The sequence below is a fragment of the Amphiura filiformis genome, chromosome 7, assembly GCF_039555335.1.
Source record: "Amphiura filiformis chromosome 7, Afil_fr2py, whole genome shotgun sequence".
Classification (NCBI taxonomy): Eukaryota; Metazoa; Echinodermata; class Ophiuroidea; order Amphilepidida; family Amphiuridae; genus Amphiura; species Amphiura filiformis.
Genome location: NC_092634.1, coordinates 48,817,612 through 48,837,419, shown reverse-complemented (window position 1 = coordinate 48,837,419; position 19,808 = coordinate 48,817,612). Strand labels below are relative to the sequence as shown.

Genomic DNA, 19,808 nt, shown 5'->3' with positions numbered 1-19,808 from the left:
GTCAATTCAAATATGAAAAACAGTTAAAAGCTGTTAAAATTGTGTATTTTGTTTAAAATAGTAGCTACTGATGTAATAAGTAGTAGAAACAATACGCATAGCGCGTGTTGGTGCGTGGAGAGTGAGCTTCTTTTCGATCTCGAGTCGGACTTTTTGTACTGTCAGTATCAAAAGTCCAGAATCATGCAAATGCTTTATTTTGTCTAAAATACACGGCTTTCGACCGAACCACTAGCAGGCTATGTTAGCACATCTATGCCAATTACAAAGGTACCAAAATCTGAATTTTGATGATTTTTACGATCGTCCGGATGAGCAAATCACTGAATGGGCCTTTAATATCCACTTGTGGGTGCATTGTCATGGATGAGTAGTGGGAATGCAGGTTATTGTCATGCTGTGGGCCTTCAATTGTCCATTCTAGTATATGAAACTGCCTAGACAGTTGGACAGTCTAGTCTAGTCTGAAAGCTACTTGTCCCATCTCCTATTTCTAAGAAGTAATTGAAAAATAGGTCAGTTACAAGGATACTTGTAAAGTTTGTTTGGCTTATAATTGGCAAAAAAATGAGATTCATAACATAATGTATAGATATAGAATGGCATGCAATTAGTTGGGTGCGGCATCACACAATGTGTGGCTGGTACGCACTTTCATGCGAGCGTAAGTTGGGACTTTATTGATGTGTGCAGTAATAAAAACCGAATAATTTTTACCAATTATAAGCTGAACAAACTTTAATGAAGTAAGCATCTCTGCCATCTCAACATGTGATCTTCACAATGGTACATCTTTTCAGAAACAGCCCCTTGTGAAATTCCTCTGTACCAAGTCATTTCAGAAAGTTAATGCTGATACCAGTTGTTCAGATGTTAAAACTATGGAAATGTGGTGCAGAAATGTACCCATCAGTCTTGGTTGTGGCTCAAAAACGTGAACATATTTTCAAGCCATCCAGATAGCTCAGCAAAGTAAAACATCTTGGACAGGTGGATGAGTACTATTTCATGCACGAATTATAGTAATACAAGATTCATTCCTTTGAAGAGTCAACAGTGATATGGCTGTAATGGGCTATTCCAGTTGAAATCCATATACCCTTATGGAAGATATGACCTTAATCTCCCACACAGGGAGTGTGAATTTCAGATGGGGTTACCTTAATGGCTGATTTGATGTGAAATCTGCACACCTGTATGGAAGATTAAGGTCATGTCTTCCATAGGGGATGTGAGTTCCAACTGGTATAGTCCAATCCACAAAGCCCTCAGTAGGGAAATACATTTTGCAAAGTGGGAGACAACTTACAGTAGATTGTGAAAATGTGTGTTATTTGGCATTATATTTTTATTTTTTTTACTTTTAATAACAGGGACTCAGTACACCGGTCGATCTTACCGTTTCCGATGTTGATTAAGATACTTCTTGCATCGATCCGAGATGCGGAAAAACCAATAGTCATTTTGTCCCACATAAATGAATAAATAACAAAAACCCCGATCCCCGGTGGACTCACCCAAAAGGTGACGTCACACCATATGATCGTCCTTATCCTCCTTGGTCTCCGACTGACACAGGCGTGCCTATCGATTGTTCATAGCACTGTGTATCAATTTCTCGACCAAAGGCGAGATATACGGTTGTAGTTTCACACCTTAGGTAAAACCAAACCGGTATTGTTCGACTGAGGATAGTTTTGACGGCATTTTCTGGCGAAAAAGTGACAAAAAAAGCGATCCAAAACTTAGCTACATATCGTGCCTCCGTTTGTATCACGGGACACACGAGCAATTCAAAATGGCCGCTCGTTGGCGCCATTCATTTTGTTTCCCACGTAAAACAACCATTGCAGCCTGTAAGTTACAATAGATGTTTGTACATACACATTGTATTTCATGTACGGTAGGTTATTGTTGCTATGTTAGGGTGATTACTCTATCGTTATGTCTTCATTACCGTCCAATAAAGACGAGTTAATCAGATATTCATACGGTGGGGATTGCTCGGGACCCGTCTGACATTTTAGTAATACAGTTAGCCAGTCCTTACTTTACCACTAACGTTAGCGACCAGCCTCCGTGCTCAGGTTTGCTTACTGGGCTTGAGTCGGCGTGTTGGGGTGTAGTGCCCCCTCCCTTTCTCCTCGCTCGCCTCGGCCCTGTCGGGCTTGCCCTTCCCTGGTGACGGAGCGGGACCCACACCGCTCTGTTTCACCCACAGGAGTGCTCACGATCTTCTAGATGTCTTTCTTTTGCTTAGGACTCTCCGAGTTCCAGCTTGACGATTGGGATAGGCTCCGTCATCGCCATAAGACGAAGAAGAAATCTACCAAGGGCACTGGTAAGGTCGATACGGTGGATTCTGCTGTGACAGCCCCTATGGGTCATGGCAGGTCTGCTTAAGGGGCTCGGTCCCCGGACAAGCAAGCGGTTCCTTCGGGACTGCTAAGCGCGTCCAAAGGCTCAGCAGCCAGCGAAAGCACTGACTATACGTCCGGAGCAAAGTAGCAGGCAGCAGAGCGGTAACCACCAGCGAAAACCCTAGCGGGTTTTGCAGCAGGAGGATACCAGTCGATCGGTAGATTCTGCTGTGACAGCCCCTATGGGTCATGGCAGGTCTGCTTAAGGGGCTCCGGTCCCCGGACAAGCAGGCGGCTCTAAGTGGCACGCCTATCTCATCCAAAGGCACAGCGGCCAGCGAAAGCACTGACTATACGTCGAGCAAAGTAGCAGACAGCAGAGCGGTAACCACCAGCGAAAACCCTAGCGGGTTTTGTAGCAGGAGGATACCAGTTCTCTAGCGAAAATCCTCACGGGTTTTTAGCAGGAGGACACCCGTCTGTTGCAGGCATATCTACGGGCTCAAACAGCCACAGTAGTAGCCAGCGACGGGCAGCATGCAAGGGTACCCGGGCTTGCCTGGGTTGAACCCTAGCATGCATGGGTTCAGCAGAGACGATACCGCTGCTAACGCTGTGGGTGTAGTCTTAGCAGAACCAACTGGGGTTGTCACACGGCAGCGTTCCATGGCGGGACCGCCGAGTGATACCCTGGGCCCTAGAATAGCTGCTGGCTGTCCACAGGGACTGGCTGGCGATTATTCAGGGGTTGGGCTCGCAGTCTCTCACGGGACAGCGACCCAGGTGCATTCGGTGGCAGCTACAAAGACGAGCTACGGCTTGACTTCAGTGGTAGCCGCTATGCACCCGCCCATAGCTGCCGTGAGTGGTCCGCCACACACAGCGACCTTGGGCGAAGCTCTAGAGGGTACAGTAAGTAGCTTGAACAGCCTAGCTGATCAACAACCCACTTATGTCCTCGAGAGCCAGCGGAGCGTGGGTGATCCATTACCGTCAATGGGTCAATTACCCTCTCTTGATCGATCACTGTCAAATCAACAGGGCATAGCTCCATTGATTGGCGCTGCCTATTCAGGTGGCGAGGTGATTGATCGGGGTATCTGCACGCTCAGCTACCCGTGGTACTAGGCAAGCTCCCTCTAGCCAAGGGACAGCCGGTATAGCGGTGTACCCATACACACGGCTTGATCCCCTTGCGGGGAACGCAGTGAGTACACAGCCGGGAGCCCTCACGGGCACCTACGCTGGAACCACGCATACAGCGGTACACAACCGGGAACCCTCACGGGTACCCATGCTAGTACCGCGCCGGTACCACGCCAGCACACAGCTTGATCCCCAAACAGGGAGCGCAGGTGTGGCGAGGGTACAGCGGTCCACAGTTGGGAACCCTCACGGGTACCCACGCTGATACCGCACCGGTACCGCAGCACCGCCTTAGTCGCCACAGTCTCTGTGGCAACAAGGGGGGCGGTGCTGGTACTGCAGTACCATGGGGTTACCCTGGTGGCGGATCCTTTCAGGGTCAGCTGCCGGCTGGGTATGCCCGTGGTACCCGCCGCAGGGTGTTTCTTCCACGGCCTAGCACCGTGGCAAGTGTCGCCTAGCGATGGCCACGCAGTACCAACATCAGCTGTTGACCAGGCCAGCCGGCATGGGGCTAACCCAGATCTTGATCAGGGTAGGCCCCGTGCGGCTAGCGCTAGGACGACGGCTGCGAGAGCATCGCGGACCCAGTGGTGCCATGGCGGATACCTCAGGGTCTTGCGGGAGTACTCCCTCTTCTGCTGGCAGGTAGTCGGCGAGCCACACAGTGGTTATGCCTTCTTACCCGCTTTCAGATGCCCGTCCTCAGTTACCGTCATCATCGGAGCATGATACGGATACTGTGGGCGAGGGAAAGGAGTCGGAAGCTGAGTCCGGTAGTGACATCACTACAATCTCCTCCCCCGCTGCCCCGCGAGGGGAGCAACAGCACTGATCTTCCTCCGGACACCCCCTAAGGGGGAGTCCATGGAGGAGGACGAGGGGATCCTTGCAGTAGGATGCTCAGCTGCTGCTTCCTCACAGGGGACGCCTGCACTCTCATTCCGGCAAACCTCACGGGTAGATATCGTGGGGCTGTCGAGCTCAGTAGAGCTATGGCGCCGCGCTTGCACGCTTCCTCTGCGTGTAACGCGGAGGACCACGGACCTACCTGAGGGGATCCGAGAGGGACCCAGATGTCGCCAAGCGTATCACGCTCAGACAACATCTGAGCTCTTCCGCGAGGTGAGCCTATTAGCGGTCTACCCCCGTTCTACGGGTGATCTTGGAGCCATTGGCTCCAAGGAAGACCGGCGACGGGAGCCCCATCCGGAACCGCAGGCTGTTGAACACGTTCTTCAGGCCCAAGAGGTTCAGAATGGGGACTCTCGCCTCGGTGCTAGCCTGCCCCATCAGGGGCATGGGAACAGCATCGCTAGATCTCTCGGACGCCCTATCTGCATATGCCAATCGCCTCTCAAGATCGGAGGCATCTGCGCTTCTAGGTACAGGATCAAAATTACCAGTTTTGATACCGCCATCCGCCTGTCCATCTCTCCCAGGGTGTTTAACACTCTTGGTCAGAGCGGTGGCAGCGTACCTGAAGCACAGGGGTGTCAACATCAGTTGCTACCTGGACGTTTGGCTCATATACGGACGCACTCCACTGAAGACTACGGGTCTCATGGGGTTGATAGTCCGTGGGTGCGGGACCCTGGATTTTTGATCAGCTCAAAAAGTCCAGCGTGGTCCCGACGCAGACACCACTATTTGTAGGGGCCCAGATCACCCTCACGGAGGGGTTCGCGGTGCTCTCACCCGAGCGGGGGACGAACATGGTGCGGTGTGCCTGACTCTTGGCCGAGTCTCGGGCAAAACCCGCTGTGGCATGGATGAAGGTGGTAGGCCTAATGGCCAGTATGGTAGACCTCGTGCTGTACTGCCGTTTCTCGTTAGGCTTACCCAACTACACCTTCTAGCCTGCTTGCAGGCCCAGTCGTCACCAATATCCCTCGCGGTTCCGTTGTCGGAGATCGCGAGAGGAACTCTGGTGGTGGACCCATCAGCCCAATTTGACCCAGGGTGTCAGGTTTCCTGCACCCCTGCACCCCGGTATGTCACGTAGTGACGACCATAGCGTCAAAAGCGGGGCTGGGGGTCCACATCCACGGAGACTCCGTCTCGGGCCTATGGGGGCCATAGAGACAGAGTTTCACATCAACCTCCCTCGCTTACGAGGAGGTGATCGTGGAATCACATACCGTTGTCCTGACGGATAACACAACCGTGGTAGCCTACCCCAACAGACAAGGGGACTCCGGGCCACCACGATTGAGCCTGCATGCACGACACCTGATAGGGTGGTGCAAGTTCAGGCAGATTACGATGAGAGCGATACACATCGCGTGCGTCACCAGCATCCTCGCGCACAATCTGTCACGAGGAAGGGTGTCGGGACCAGCAGAATGGTCCCTTGCTCCGCAGGTCGCTCAGACGATCTTCAAGGGGATGTACCACCCCTCGAAAGTTCTGTTCGCATCTCATCGCAATCATCCACTGCCGGTGTACTGCTCAAGGGTCGCGGACCCCAAGCATTCACCGTGGGCGCTCTGTCCATAGACTGGGGAGGATGACAGCTTATGCAGTCCCTCCGATCTCACTACTCATGAGGGTGGTGGCCAAGATCGGGTGGGAAGACTGCATTGTCATTCTGCTAGCGGCAAGGCCGCTGGCACTCCCGAGTACCAGATCTACTCCGGATGCCCGGAGCGGAGGTACCCAGTCTATCACTAGAGCACCTGCAGTTAGCTGCATGGCCCTTACCAGGGAACACGCAGCGGAGGGATACTTTTCATCAGAAGCTGTTTTTCTCATTGCCGGGGCTAGACGGAAGTCTACCCTCCGTACGTATAGCCAGAGTCTGGCTCCATACTACGCTTGGTGCAATGAGACAAATAGCTCTCCCGCTAGAGCCTCTGTGCTGCTAGTTCCGGAGTTTCTGACAGAAAAGTTCCAAGCAAGACTTCAGCGGGCCACTGGGGCCAGCTATAAGTCAGCTGTCCTCTCCATTCACCGAGGTTTCGAGACGGTCGACTATCATAGCCGATGGTTACCTTATTAGTCTACGCCTCGACGGTATGTTCAACGAGTGTCTACCAAAAGGAAAGTGATCCTCCTAAGGGATCCCAACACAGTCTTAGATTACTTTAAGGGTCACCCTTTTGACCTTCCGTCAAAAGCGGCGCTTAAATACGTAACTCTCAAGATGGCTTTCCGGTTTGGCGTTGGCTTCGGACGGCGGTGCTGAGTTGCACACGGTCTCGAGGTTAGCTTCCGTGTTCACAAACACTGGAGCGACACTGTTTCGGCGCTCTGTTCTCGTGACTACTGAACGGGCGCGGTGCATACCGACATTCGTCCCTCTCCAATCCCCAGGGTTGGGCAAGGTTCGGCTGAAGCCAAAGATAGGCTGGGGTGTCCGATAAGGCGCTGCAGCACTATTTCTTCCGAACACAAGCCTTGCGAGGGACTCACGACCGCATTCATCACCCTTACAGAGCCTTTCGGTCCAGCCGCTGTCGCAATGGCTGGTCCAGGTGTTGGTGGGGTCCGGGGATCGCGAAGGTTTCGCGTCCCACGACCTACTCGACACGAGCTATCTCATCATCTTGGGTATACCGTTCGGTTGTCCCTTGAGGAGATCTAGCAGGCGGTGTCCCGGAAGCCACCTTCGCCCTTCTCTACGATACTTCCGCTTACGTTAGTAATCAGAGACGGGCGGAGGTTTACCGGGACATTGTTCGGGCGATCATAATACGGTGGTGTACGGGTACCAGGTTTTCAGACTATACAGAATACTCAGCATGGTAAGAACCAGTGTCGCTATTCTTAACCACCAAACTTTTTAAGTAAGGAGGTTTATGTCTGTGATCGCGTGGTCTTTTTGTTTCCCGACCGTTGGGGAAAATATTTTCTGACCTCGCGAAAACCATCGTTACCCGCTCCCGATCCCTGATCAGATGCTGACCAATCTTGTACCTCCATCCGTCGGTTACTTGCTAGATCGATCTTTCAGATGTTGATGCAAGAAGTATCTTAATCAACATCGGAAAGCGGTAAGATCGACCGGTGTACTGAGTCTAGTCCCAAACAGAAATGTTTGGTAGACTCATAACCGGTGCGATCTTACCTTTCCGATGTTGATTATCCCGACCCCGCCACCCCCTACAAGTTTGGTCCGAGTAGGGGATCCCAAGTCGGATAAGGGGCGATCATATGGTGTGACGTCACCTTTTGGGTGAGTCCACCGGGGATCGGGGGTTTTGTTATTTATTCATTTATGTGGGACAAAATGACTATTGGTTTTTCCGCATCTCGGGATCGATGCAAGAAGTATCTTAATCAACATCGGAAAGGTAAGATCGCACCGGTTATGAGTCTACCAAACATTTCTGTTTGGGACTAATTGTTATGATCATTCCATCTGAATCGGACACCTTCAAGTGATAGCACTTCTATTGGACCTACGAGCATTCTCTGTAACTGTAACACAAAATGACATTAGTTATTTTAATGACATTAGTTATTTTCTACTAGGGTGTTATTTATGAATGAAGATGACCCGTTTCTAATTTAAAATCAAGAAGAGTGGGGGTATAATTATAATAGGTTCAGTAGCAATCTCCAATAAGTTGTATTACATTGCAGTTTGCATTCCAAAATGTGCCTTTTGTGATACCACATTCAAAGTGAGGTGCAAAATTGCTGTACAACTTTCTAAATGATAAGCATGCTATTGCACATCATAATTCCACTTTCAAGCAACACGACATGTCAATTTCAAAATAAGGGTGCAATGTGGAGGTGTTAGCTAGAAAAATTATTTCTAGGCGTGTTAGCAATGCACATAAAACAACCAGAAACTGTGTGAGATAACAAGCAAATGTTATATCATAGGAGATTAAATCGATATGCATATGTGCACTTTTGAGATTGCATATAAACAGGTAGGCTAGTGACTTTGTAAAAGAAAGGTTTCTTAACATATTTTTATACATCTTGTATGCATCATTTAAAGCCATATTATAACATTTGCTGAGGAAGACGCCCTCAATATTTTTCAGAATTCTGTTTTTTACACGATTATATTGTACTTTATTAAACCAACATATCATGCAAAAATCAACAAGACCCTAGGTGCTGTAGTTTTGTCAAAATCCGAGATTTTGAATAAAACACAGGAACCGTCGTTTTATTATTATGTTCATAACACAGCACGTACATTGCATGCGTGACGGCGCACTACACAACAAAGCATTGTACTATAACACGACCGAAGGGGTGATACATATTGGCGCTGGTAGTAAATTCCAATTTTCTTTGGTTTGCCTTAGTTGTTCGGCTCAAAATTAAAAGGGGATATATCTGACAGTAAAAGCTAACATTTTATGGCAAAGAAATAGTAATCTATTTTGTATGAAAATGTTATAATATGGCTTTAAGGCACACTTCTTTTATGTGCTGCATGACATGCACTTATGGGCTATGGCAGCAATTATGTTGGCACTCATGTTAAATGTGTGCAGTGTGGACAGTCACAAAACATACAACAACAAAAAGTCCACACTTTAGTGCCTATGTAGTACCCTTGTGTTTCTCACATTTCTCAAAAGAAACAGTAGTTTCAGACAGGAGGCAATGTGGATGCACTATGCAGATGATGTCACAAGACGATGTCCCACAATATAATTGGTTGCCGACATGCACAGTACGGCATTTTCTACTTAGTTGTCAGAATTTTAGACGCAAACTAATCTTTTTATCTGTCTTTCATCATAGTGTGTCTCATCTCAAGTTGAGAGTAACGCCATGTTAGGTTATGCAGTGGCAGATTTGAAACAGTGGTTTCGTGGTTGCGTTGTCAGGGTACAGACAAGTCGCCCTTCTATGCGGGTGTTCACTCCGCGATTCAATTGGCCACCGCAAAATCCAACACAGCGTTACTCTCAACTTGATAGAAGACAGACTATATCAACCAAGTGGACTTGCATGCTCTCACACCAGAATTGGGCCATCATCTGTATTATAAGAGTGCAACCCTATGCCTCAAAACTAGAACTCTTTATTACGGTACTTTGCTACCACTTGCTGCATGTGTATAAAAGTAATGTCAGAAAATGTATGAAAATTAATGTAACAGAATATAAGAAAGATTTTTAACCAACATTTATCAGACTTTCAATTGTTCTTTTGTATTATTTCAATAAGGGAAGAAATCAAAACCAGACCAGCGGTCAACCGCCTGTTCTGGGCGGTTCCGTCCAATTTCTATTGTTCTAAACAATGGAAACCGCCCAGATGGTTGACCGCCGGTCGAGTTTTGATTTCATCCCAAACAAGTTTAATTGTCTATATTTTTTCAAATTTTTCAAAATGTACCGTATTCGTTCCAATACCGCCCTGGGTACTTAACAAAGTCATTTTGGGTGGGCACTTTTTTTTTACATTGTTTACATAATTGCATACTTAAATAATGGCCCCAAATTATCATCATCAGTGTGCATGCCATGTTTCAGACCATGATCCAGATTTACATGGGCTGTTAATATTATCACAGTTTGCTTGTTGTCAACTGGGTGGGTGCTTATAGGGGCATGGGCGGTTAATGGAATGAATATGATATTTTGTTTTTAGCTAGTTTAGAATATAAATGACACTTTTTATACATTGTTCTAAATTCTAATCAAGACCCATCTCAAAGGATTCAAATAGGTTAATAAGACTTCTATGAGCTTCATTGCATAGCCTCCGCAGACCTTTAGGCAGATTGTATTGCGGTATGGTGTGCAGAATTTCCAAAATATGGCCCTCTCCCTTCCCCCCACCCCCCAAAAAAGAATTGTTTTCATGCAACAATTGGACTTCACTCCCCCTAAAAATTGACTTTTGGGTGCTATTTTGAACAGTTTAACATGAAAAAAGTGTTTTTTCCAAGTTGGACCTTCTCAGTCATTTTTACCCTGAAAATGACCTTTTAAGGCACTTTTTGAGGGATACAGTGTCAATCTGTGAAATTTTACAGAGGATACATACAATTACAAATAGAGCACCAGGGCCACAAAGAGCTCACAAGAATGCATTTACAATGGTCAGTTACAGGCAATAAATTTGACCTTACAGTGGACAGGCTGTGTAGCCTGGATTTGCATTCTGATAAATTAAATAATTCATTTGCTAAAGCTTGAATAGGATGTGGTTCTCAGGACTCTGCTGATGGCTATTGGGCTATTTAAAATCCACACTACCCTCGTGGAAGATTTAGCTAAAGTCTTCCACATGCACAGAGGGAGTGTGAGTTTCAAGTAGAATAGATAGTTGGGTAACTTCCATTTGAAATAGGCCTACTCACTCCAGTTGAGGACGACATAGGTAACGCTATAATACAGGGGGAGTATGGGTTTCAAAATGAATAACACTAACCAATTACATTTGAAAAACTACTCCCTCTGCTCCAAAATCTTCCACAGGGGTAGTGTGGATTTCAATTGGAATAGCCCAAAAGTTATTAGACTCCTCTACACTGTCTGCAACCTCTGCAGAATCCACTCCACCCCAACTACCCTACCCACAAAACATGTGGATAAATGGGGTAATGGCAAATCAAAGTTTGTATTTTAATTAAAATCAATTCCTGATTTATTTTATATCGAGTTGAACTTGTGAAAACTGTCCTGCAAAAAGCTGCTAAAGTTTACCTTTTGAAGGTACAGTTTAAGGTTCTTATTTCACCAAATCTTCACTCATATTTGCGCTTCCAATTAGTGCTGATTATAGTTTTTAGATTGAAAGCTTTTCAAAAATAACAATCATTTCATTTTGTGAAATTATTGCTGACATATTTTCTGAAAGTACACTTTTAGCATTATTAAATCACAACTTAACATATTTTTGATCAATACAATTCAGAAAGTATATTACACAGCAACATGTATGAGTCCGTGTTGTCTTTGTAATTATGCAATTCAATGTATTTTGGATAATATATTTTAATGTTTTTATACAAATAAGAAAATAAGCTAATCAAAAACTAATTAAGGAAGCAGCGTCATTAATCAATATAGCATGATTTAGACTGTTTTACAAGTATAATTAGAATGCATGAATGATCAAATAATATGTCAGTTTTCTGAATAAATAGCAATCCAATAAATTACGAATCTTATTTGGGTTGCTTTAATGAAATCTTGTCTAAATTCTGACTTGTTTGGATAACTTATTTGCAATATATAATTATCATAATCAAATGTAACCGAATCAATCAATCTAGTTCGTATAAACGAAAATTGGCACGCGGCCATTGAACTTCACTTCCAATTGTTTTCTATTAGTGTCACTTTGCTATTAAATATAAATAATGTATTAATGTGTTTCAAATTATCACTTACAAAAAACCACTTTTCCGTGCCAGGTTCAATTTGTGCAAATAAATACATGCTCAAACAAGTCGTGTATTTATTTTTCTCATTTTTTACACTTTGCATTTATCTAATTGAAACGATTTTAGGATAATATCAATCTGGAATGTTAAACCTGATTCTTTCGTTGAGTTGATTCATCAAGTTATTTAATAAATAAACATTTTGGAATTTATGTTTGACAAAAGCAAGTGACATGGACTATTCGATATGTGTATTCAACCCGTTTCAAGTCATTTTATCTTGAAACGAATGTTTGTGAAAAAATGGTTCATAGTCCCGAATAAAAAAAACCCCACACCAACATATTCGACGTAGACTACTTTATCGTCAACAAACAAAATTCGTTGGAAGATGATAAAACCTGGGCACTTCAATATGAAATGGAAATAGATATATGTAGGGCTGGCACTTTCGAAGTAAGGGGCATTCGGCATGTTCGGTGAGAGCAAAATGTAAAAAATATGGGGTCATTGGGTGAGAGCATGATTTTTAGCATTCGGTGAGAGCAAAATGTAAAAAAATATGTGGTTATTGGGTGAGAGAATGATTTTTGGCATTCGGTGAGAGCAAAATGTAAAACAATATGGGGTCATTGGGTGAGAGCCGAAACAGCGCCACAGAAACCTCGAACATCGAATGTTTAGTTCTAAATGGCTTCAAATTGAAAAATAAGGATCTTTGGGTTACAGATCAACTTGGAAAAATAGGGGGTCTTCGGGTGACAGAGCATGTGTTCGTAAAAAAATATGGGGTCTTTAACAGCGACACTGAAAAGGGGGTCTTAACAGCCCTACATACACGTCACCTCCAAAGTGGGAGTGCCCTCCCCCCCCCCCGGATAAATACTTCAAACAGATTGAAGTACGAATGCTTATTGCATCGAGTTTTCGATGTTAAATTTGAAGAAAAAAAGAATGATTCGGGCAATATCGGTTTATAAATTTTAAAAAATAGTTAAGGGTGTGTCTACGGGTATAAGGTCACTGTAGGCCTACGCTTTTGTAAGCCATAAATTGCTTCATTTTCAAAAGTCGTAAGTGCTTCGATAATTTTTCACAAAAAACAGTGAAGCACCTGCACTGAAAATGCTATCCATTTTATAGTGATTCCCGACCCGATAACTAACGTCTCAAGTTGTTTTACGGTTTTTAAGAATTTAACAAGTTATATCATATCATTTAATTTCATGACAAAAGCAAATTGACCTATTTTTTACCATTAATCAATCCAGATGTTTTGTTTACTAAGCTAGTTTAAAGAACACTTGTGCATAAGTTATGACTGTTTACCTTCGTATAACATATCATGATATCACCATAGACCTACATCTAGCTAGCAAACAGTAGCAGAAACCCTACTTATTTTAATCACAAACTGAATAAAACTTGCAAAACAGTGTTCTGGATACAACTTTCAAAACTATAGTGTACGAATGCTTTGAACTCACTTTGTTATTTGTTAGCGTATTTTTTTTTTAAAGTGTGGCATATGCCATGCACGATCTTGCATTTTGGTCGGATTCGTATCATCATGATCATAATGATCATCAAATTTGGCATTTGGCAATTGCCATTTGAAAACAAATCAGTTTCTACTACGGAAACAAAGACAAAAAGTGAAAATATTTTCGTGACAATTTCATTTTTAGCTTTTAATTTACATTTTTGGTGTATGGATTAATAATCAGGGTAGAAAATTCATCTGGTAACACTACTTTTCACTTTGGTCAAAACAGGCAAAATATGACACTTTTCCAAGAACTTGCTATATACTATGGGCTATTTGCGGGGAGGAGATAAGTTTAAGTGACTACTTAAAATTATGTTCGAATTTCAACCAGGCTAATCATGAAGCTCCCGTGGCCGAGTGGTTAAGGCACAGGTCTCGTAAACCTGAGGTCCTGGGTTCGATTCTCAGGCGGGATCATTGTTATTATTACATTTATTTTACATTATAATTATTGTTCCCTTGCGCTTTTTATTCCTTACTTTGAAATAAAAACGTGATCATATAATTTTATTTTTGTTACAACATGTACACCCACACCTGACACATATCCGAGGAAAAAATAATTTATGTCAATAGTAGGCTATTATTTTGAGATCAAATGTTTGCTGACAACTTTATTATTTATTGCATCATCTACTTGTATTGTTTACTTGCAAACCGTACCAATATGTTTTCATTTTAATAATAGCAAGTTGTTAGCAAAAACAACAGAGCAGATGGTGTACCGTATAAGATATTTATTTGTTTTTCGGATTAGAAAAACTCCAATAGACCGCAAAGATATCATCATTAATATTCATACTCTTTCCTTTATTCAAAAACATGCATAAAATTTAGTCCTTGATTAAATTCACCAGGTCTGTAGATTATCCATAACGAATTTCATCTCAAGCAAGACCAGTCAAATCTTACGTTTTTCTGGGTCGTTTCATCAACCATCGGTTGACTTCATCAGCAGTGTTGCTGTTTTGAAGTACGTGTTATGTGATATTGAACTGGCAACTCTAGAAATTGGTCTTGATCAGATGAAATTCTTAAATGTTATCATAAGTAAACGGAAAAATATCATTCAATCAAACATTATAAGTGAAAGACACTTTCGACTGGATAGCATTACGGTATATGCATGAATAACAAAAGTTAATAAGATTGTGTTTTTGTTTTTTGTTTTTTTTTGTTTTTTTGTAATAATTTCGGTATTATATGCTAATAGTGCCCCTTTGTGTTACAGCTTGTATCTTCGAAGTCCTTTATCATAATGATCTAACTTAGCTATAGCAATCTACCAGTAGGCCGATATTTAGATTGCTTAGCATATTATAACAAAACACAAAAACCGAATAACTTTTACCAACTATAAGCCAAAAAAAGTAAACCTATGCTGATAACGCGGGTGATAACGTTGAAGTTAGGTGCTATCTACTGCTGATAGCATTAGTATATATACCTCGAAGACAAGGTTGGTATGTCAGCTCGCAAAGTAAAATAATGATAAAAGTAGATGATAAATTGAAAACCACTTTTATCATTTAGTATATAGGTCTAGCTATCTGAAAGAGTAATTATATGACTGCTGTCCTCGACAGCGTCATTCTTGTAATGTTAATTAATAATTATATTGGTCAAGTATGATCTTTACAGAACTTGATATTATGATCTCTACAATGTAGGCCTAGTCATGTACAGACTTGACATAAAGCATGGAATATTTTTGCACGAAGTGCCAGCACTAATCTGAAAGGGGTCTGCATAAACCGCACGGGGTTGACCGTCATAATTAATTGTGTGCGTAGCACTATCATGCATGAGCGTAATTCGCAACAAGTTGACGCTCCTAATGCACGCGTCGCGTAATAAACGCACTCGTAGCAGGCTCAGCGCGTAACCAAATTCTATGAAAAAGGAACAATTCTGATTTTCCCGCTAAAGTCATGAAAGTGTATAAATTGATTACATGGATAAATATTGGAATAAAATCGTCATGTTTTTAATTTGAGTTTGTAACACCGTCAAGATAACACAATACGGAACATTGTTCTCCAGTTACCATGTCGATGAGTGCATGGATGTTGCTTGGAGTTGGAGCAATAGTTTTGACATGTCTTACAGATATTGCGTCCGCAATCATCAGTGTTAGAGGTAGGCCTAAATTAAAATCGTCCAAATATTAGGTGTAGGCCTATTACCCGTTATTGAGTTTACACTGTCAAGATAATGGAATACGGAACATTGTTCTCCAGTTTATACCATGATGAGTGCGTGGATGTTGCTTAGAGTTGTTGCAGCAATAGTTTTGACATCATCAGTGGCAGAGGTAAATTAAAATTCTCCAAGTAGGGCCTATCCAAATATTAGGCGTAGACCACTGTGGTGTAGACATTTACCGAGCATTAGTATGTCAGGTCCGGACCACCTCATCAAAGAGATCAAGTTATCGTTGAAAAACTTTGTGCCTTGCGATTTGCAATTTAATGCTAAAATGGACCATAATGAGGAAAATTGTCATTTTCCCAGTATTTCGGGCCATTGAGACAATTAGAGATCATACTATGTCACAGGATCTCATCACTGAAGCCTCGCAGAGAAAAGTAGGCCTATGTTTTGAATATTTTAAAATGTAGGCCTAAAGTGAACGTTTCCCGGCATTTTGTTTATTGTATTATTTCTTTTTAACTTGTTGTGAACAGGTAATTTGACATGGAGTGAGTGGTCCAATTGGAGTCCTTGTTCTGTCTCGTGTGGCAACGGAGAACAATTCCGTCATAGAGATTGTCAAGTTCTAGTGGATGCTTTCATGATTAAATCATATGCATGTATCGGGGAGGAAGTACAAACAATGGAATGTCGTCGAAATTCCTGGAACTGTCCATTTCCAGGCATGTCGGGTAAGAATTATTTTAAATATTTCAATATTTTATTATAGGAAATGCACCCTCTTCAGACATACATGCATGTAGCAAAATGGAAATAGATTCATGCAAGTGATGATCAAGGTTATTTTCAAGATGTGAATTGTGTGATGATGCGGACAGATGTACTCGTATTTCAAAGATTTGAAATAAATCCCAAATCAAAAGACTTAGATTAAAATTTAAATTAAACATTGCATTGACCACGGTCCTTTGGGGTTCTTTGCAGTTGCGGCGCCACGGGGTGGGGGTGAGGTAAATTCCCCCAGTCAGAACTGCCCCCCTGCCCAGTAAAAACCCAAAATTACGAAACTTTTCCACTTTTTGCTGCAATTTTGCGCAAAAAATTTGTTGATTTTGCCCCCCCCCTAAAAATTTACTTTCCCCCACCCCATGCCCCGAAATAAATCCTGGCGCCGCCATGATTCTTTGAATAGGCCTACTTTTATAATAAGAGTGTCCTCGGTACGCACACCACCACCACCCACATCACACCCCTGCATCCATTCTCATATCTCACCCTTCACACAAACCATCACACACCTTCCCGACTTCCCCACCCCTATAGCCCTACACACACACCCCCACACCCCCCACACACACCTTTGGGCTTTTATCTATTTTAGTGTCAATTTGCATTTCAGTTTCATTCACAACTTTTGACTTCGAAGAAGTGGAAGAAAATGTTGTCTTCAAATGGACCGCCTGGTCATTTTGGTCCGACTGCTCCACGACTTGCGGAGAGGGGAGGAAGACTCGCTTCCGCCTCTGTAATGAAGAAGGTGGTTCTCGTCAGGCACTGTTGGATACTTCATCGTGCATTGGAGATATGTTTGATGATGAAAAATGCGTGTTTGATGTGGAATGCGTAGCTGGCGTCAAAGGTCGGTGTTTTTTATAAACATTTTTGCGACGTAAAAGTAGGCTATCAATGCATGCTTTTTCTCAAAGTTTGAAATAACAACCGAATTAGTATTATAGATAACATGTCTCATTGCAAGTTAACTTTAATTTCATACTATATTTTCATATTTTTTTATGATATTTCACATTGATTTATTCAAATTTTTTGCATTTTAGGTAACTTAACAATGGACGGAAAATCGTTGTTTCAAAACAAAGGTGCCAAAATTGGAATCATATTGGGGTCAGTTGGACTCTCTTTTATTCTATTGATCATTGCATTGGCGGTACGAAGATGGCGAGGAAGGCGACCATACAGGATGACATGTCGTGGAGGAAAACATTACATCAATCCATTCAAAACAAATGTGAAGAAAACATATCGCCACAAAGAGGAGAGGATATTCTACGATGTATCTGGAAGAATTGTAAGCCCTCTCACGTAGTAAGCCTACGCTACACTACATTATAGGATCTTGATGACCAAACACTATATTTATGGATAGACCTTTGGATTAAAACAATTAAAAACTCATATTCCACATGTTCTGATGCACAAATGGAGGTACAATTTAGAGATAGCTACAATCTTGGAAATAAGTCTTGGAACACTTTTGTGTCAAGAATTAAAATCTGACACCCCCTATCCCCCGTGCAATGTTGGGAAATGCCAATGTCTTCTGCAGTTTTCCAAAGTGTTTCAACATTGATTGATGGGGGAGAGGGGAAGGTCATTGTTGTAGATGTCATGTTTGTTCAAAACCGAAATACACGTCACTCACATGATCATTGCAAATTCTACACGGAATTACGACAACGTGTACTAAGTGTTCCAAGGACTTTTTTCCAAGATTGTAGGACTGTGTCAAATCTAGATCGAACTGTGCTATATACTAAAAAGAGAACATTTTCGTTTATTTTGGCACACAGTGGTACAAGAAGGGCATATGCTATATTTTATTATAGGCCTATATTTTGTGTGTCTCCTCTAAAAGTTGGGTGTGGAAAAGTTCAGTCTACTAAATAAGTGAGATTGCATTTTAATGGACAAGAAGGACTATAAATAATAAAGTTTTTGTGTATGATCCAAGTTTGTCAATAAATTAGTTTACCCTTCCCAAAGAATCTTTTGCTATAGGTACACATTTGCGTCAGAAAGGAGGATAAATTAATGCCGAAGTATTCTTTTGTAATTATGCCAAAAAAAAATCGTCAAACATGATAGAACCAGTTCTATGTCATGCATACGAGTTACCTATACATTCTTTATTAGCACAGATATATAAAGGTTAGAATTCCTTTTGAAAAGATGAATAGATAAATAAATGAATGATATATGACATCCTGAGTATTGTTTTTATTATGGAAAATTAAGCAGACACAAGATAAAAATCATCATAATAATATACCGGTAGTGGTCATTTCGTAAATAGCGCCATCGGTTTCAAGCACTAGCTAAATCTTTTTATTATCATATCTCGCATTAATTCTTCATCACCTTTTCTCATCTCCTTAGCAATTTGCAAAATTGCTAAGGTCTGTTTCTGTCAAGTTCTTTGTTTCTTTACCGGGACACCGGCTAGGTCTTGTGATGCTATCGGATCTTTCTTCTTTCTTCTTTCTTTCTTTCTTTCTGGCAACAAATTTCAAACTGCTTCTTCTCCTACATATTACATCCTACAATGACGTCACTTGCACATATGCATCGGCTATATCCAGTGTCTATAGGATATTCACAAATTTGGGGTCAAAGGTCATTAAGGGGTCATTTCCGGTATAAAACCAAATATCTTCAAAATGCTTCTTCTCCTACATGTTGCATCCTACAATGACGTCACTTGCACATATGCATCGGCTATATCCAATGCCTATAATTTATTCACAGAATTTGGGTCAAAGGTCATTAAGGGGGTCATTTCCGGTCTGAAAGCTAAAAATATTCATAAAATCACTGTTTTTACAAATTACATAGCAGAGTGTTGTCATTAGCACACAAGCATTGCTACAAACCAGGGCCTTTGGGGTGTCCACAGTTTTGGGGTCAAAGGTCATTAAGGGGTCGCTTCCGGTCAAAAACCAAAATCATCAAATATGTTCATTTTTTTAAATCTCAAAACGTAACCAGACCAGAGTGACATAAACTTCATATATGCAATAGTGTTACCCGATGTATGCACGGTATTTTTATTTTTTTTTTCAAAGGTCATTTAGACGTCATTTCCGGTTTTAAGCTAAATAACTTCCAAGAATTTTTATCTCCATAACTAAGCATAGTAGATTTTTTTAATTTAAACTGTAACAATGCATTTTCTTTGTGTATATAAGGGTTGTTTTATATTGGGGTCAAAGGTCATTAAGGAGGTCAAAACATCAAATATGCAAAACAAATGTTTAAAATTACGGAAAAGTAGCCGTACGTATCTCAGCCTATGGAACACGGATAAAGCCCCTACATGCTACAGTGATGCACCATTAATGGTGTGAGATGTCCATAAACTGGCATTTCCGGCCCGGCTAGGTCCAGATCTGTAACCAGATCTAGTTCTTTCTTTCTTTCTGTCAATCTTATAATGAGCCACCGTAGCCATATGCTTTGAGCCATGTTGACCATAGTTGGTCATTAG

At 42.4% G+C, this 19,808-nt stretch overlaps 1 long non-coding RNA gene across 1 annotated transcript; it reads left to right on the top strand.

Moving 5' to 3' along the window:
• The first annotated feature begins 16,065 nt into the window (after positions 1 to 16,065).
• On the top strand, positions 16,066 to 17,456 carry LOC140157269 (uncharacterized). The gene is made up of 3 exons (XR_011859654.1): positions 16,066 to 16,257; positions 16,926 to 17,165; positions 17,362 to 17,456. It is a non-coding gene; the product is annotated as an uncharacterized lncRNA (long non-coding RNA).
• The last annotated feature ends 2,352 nt before the right edge of the window (positions 17,457 to 19,808 follow it).